Below are 3,557 nucleotides of genomic sequence, written 5' to 3'. Positions count from 1 at the left end.
GCTTCCCTTCTCCTACTGGGTAATAGAAGTCATGGATTTAGGAGGAGCTCGAAGGAGGCTTGGCGAGTTGCTACGGTGCAACTTGTCTTTGCTGCCACTTTGTGTTGGAGGAGAAGGGACTGAATATTGAAGGTAGCGGACGGGATTCCAAACAAGCAGGTTGCCCATGTTTGTGCTCCTCTGCCCCCCACCTCAATGAGTTCTGTGCTTGCCAAGACACTGAGCTCTTCTTCCACTGCCTCTGCCTCCATGCCTTCTTCTTTGATAAAGATTCCCAACCACCTTCCAAGGACTCCTCCTCCCTCCTCCCACCCCGAACCTCCAACCTCCAACCTTCCTCTTCCTCTTGGACACACCCTGCTGGCCTCTCAGCCACCCTGGACCTCAACCACCCCAGCCGACCCATTGTCTCCACACGCTCCTGCCCCAAACTCATTTCTTCCTACCTGGACTCCATTCTCTCCCCCTTGGTCCAAGCACTCCCCACGTACATCCGGGACACAAACCACGCCCTCCACCTCTTTGGTAACTTCCAGTTCTCAGCGCCTCATCTTTACTATTGAGGTACGATCCCTACACACGTCCATACCCAACAGGCCCTCAGATCTTTTCCTCTCCAATAGATCTATCCAGTCCCCCACAAACTATACCCTCCTCCACCTCGCTGAACTAGTCCTCACACAATAACTTTTCCTTCAATTCTTCCCACTTCCTCCAAATCCATGGGGTTACCATGGACACATGCATGGGTCCCAGCTATGCCTGCCTCTTTGTCAGTTATTTTGAACAGTCTGTCTTCAGTAAGTACACTGGGACTGTTCCCAACTCTTCTGCTGTTACATTGAAGACTGCATCAGTGCTGTGTCCTGCACCCAGGCTGAACTGAAGCAGTTCATCAACTTCGCTAACAACTTTCAACCCGCCCTCAAAGTCATTTGGCCTATCTCAGATCCCTGCTTCACCTTTCTTGACCTCTCTGTTTCCATTGCCAGCGACAGTTTACGGACCAACATTTACTATAAACTCTCAGACTCCCATAGCTACCTCGACTACACCTCCTACCATCCTGTATCCTGCAAAAACTGCATCTCATTTCCCCAATTCCTCCGCCTCCATTGTATCTGCTCTGACGGGTAGATGTTCCACTCCCAAACATTCTGGACGTCTGCCTTTTTCAAATAACGCTCTTTCCCCCCTGTCATCCAGACAGCCCTCCACTGCACCTCTTCCATTCCCCGCTCCACATCTCTAAACCAACTCTCCAAATTTAACAAAGATAGGGTCCCCCTTGTCCTCACTTTCCACCCCACCAGCCTCTGCATACAATGTATCACCCCTCAAACACTTCCACCAACTCCAATTAGACTGCACCGCCCAGAACATCTTCCAATCCCCACACCTCTCTGCCTTCTGCAAGGACCACTCCCTTCGCCACTCGTTAGTTCGCGCTACACTCCCCATCAACCACTCCAACCCACCTGGTACCTTCCCCTATAACCGTAAAAGATGCAACACCTGCCCTCACACCACCTTCCTCACCTCCATCCAGGGCCCTAAACAGTCCTTCCAGGTGAGACAGAGCTTCAACTGCATCTCCTACAACCTAGTCTATTTCGTTCAGTGCTCCCAATGTGGTTTTCTCTACATCAGTAAGACCAAACGTAGACTAGGTGACCGTTTCACCAAGCATCTTTACCTGGCCTGTAACAGCCAGCCTAACTTTCCGGTCTCAACCCATTTCAACTACCCCCATGCCCCTCCCCCTCTGACACGTCCATCCTCAGCCTCCTCCAGTGTCACAGCGATTCAGAATGCAAATTTGAGGAACATCACCTTATTTTCCACCTGGGCACCCTATAGCCTGGAGGACTTAAAGTTGAGTTCTCCACTTTCAAATAACCTTCCCACCCATTCCCCAGCTCCCTTTCCAGACTCCTCCCTTCCATACCACCTACCAACTCCCCCTTCCAGTCACCAACTGGATTCATCCATCCCATCAACCAACCAGCTCGTACCTACTACCAGTGCCCACCTATCACCACCATTCCACTACCCCTCTTCCCTCTCTGTACATGCAGCTTCCCCCTTCCCCAACATCCAGTCCCGAACAAGATAATACCCAAAACGTTGACTTCTCCTTTCCTCCAGACGCTGCCTGGCTTGCTATGTCCTTCCAGCCTCCTGTTCGTCTACCTTGGGTCTGCAGTTTTTCTTTTCTCTCTTAAATAGATTGCTTTGTCCTGGATAGAGTCAAGCTTCCTGAATGCTCTTTTTGCTGCACCCATCCAGGAAAGTGCAGAATATTCCATCACACTCCTTACTTGAGCCTTATAGATGGTGGACTGACATTAGGGAGTCAGGAAGTTTAGTTAATCACCACAGAATTTCTATCTTCTAGTTTGTTCTTGGAGCCAGTGTATTTATATGGCTAATCCAGTTCAGTTTCTATTCAATGGTAATCCCCAGGATATTGATTACAGGGCTACGGCAATATTAATGCAATCAAACATAGAAGGGAGATGGTTAAATTCTGTCTTTTTGGAGATGGCCGTTGCCTGGCACTTTATGGCATGAATGTTATTTACCACTTAACAGCTCTAGCCGGGGTATTGTCCACATTCTGCTGCATGTGGCCATGGAGTGCTTCAGTTTCTGAGCAGTTGAACTGAACATTGTGCAGTCATCACTGAACATCCCCACTCCTGACCTTAAGGAGGTGGGGAGGTCATTGATGAAGCCACTGAAGATGGTTGGGCCATGAACAAAACTTTGAGGAACTCTTGCGGTATTATCTTGATTTACTTATTGCCTATTTCATTTCCTGTTGGTAATATTCTGTACATAGGAACCATATTCTTCCACTAGTTTACACATTAAATGATATTTGATTGGGAAAACCAGTTGACTGCACTTACCTGAAGGAGGAATATCAATGATGAATGTAGCTTCATAATGATATTTAAAATACCAATCAGCCTCCTTGAAGCGTGAATCCTAAAACAATTTCAAACAAGAACTGTACTCAACCAGGACTGATTTGTAATCATGGAAGCCAAAATAAAGATCCTTTTCTTTAGGATCAAAGGACCGAGTATTCATTTTGGATGCAATGCCTTAGTAATATTCATTGGCATTTTCTGTCCCATATGAAGAATTGCTGTGCAATGTTCCAGCGTAATGCAGCAGTTGTGTTCAAGATTGAATTCTGTTTGAAGCAAGAGATGCTTGACATTTCAAACTGGATAAAGCAAAACTACCAGCAATGAAATCTGACCAAAACCAAAGCCATGCTCTAAAGCTCTCTAAAACACAACCACCAGTCTTGACTTCATCAATTTCCCAGGCTATGACATACATAACATGGAAAACTTTATAATATTCCTTAACTGTGAGTTCACCTACATCTCTATTCTTCAAGTTCTTCAGCTTTCTTTCACCTCTGTGTAGCTGCTGTACCCTCCCCATCTCTCTACTCTACATTGATAAAATCTTCTGCTGCAATTCTTCTGCCACTTTACGTCAATTTCAGAATTTCCTGTTTGCTGGATCCAGCTGCC

This window comes from Rhincodon typus, chromosome 29, assembly GCF_021869965.1.
Source record: "Rhincodon typus isolate 14 chromosome 29, sRhiTyp1.1, whole genome shotgun sequence".
Classification (NCBI taxonomy): Eukaryota; Metazoa; Chordata; class Chondrichthyes; order Orectolobiformes; family Rhincodontidae; genus Rhincodon; species Rhincodon typus.
Note: the sequence above shows the minus strand (reverse complement) of the source record.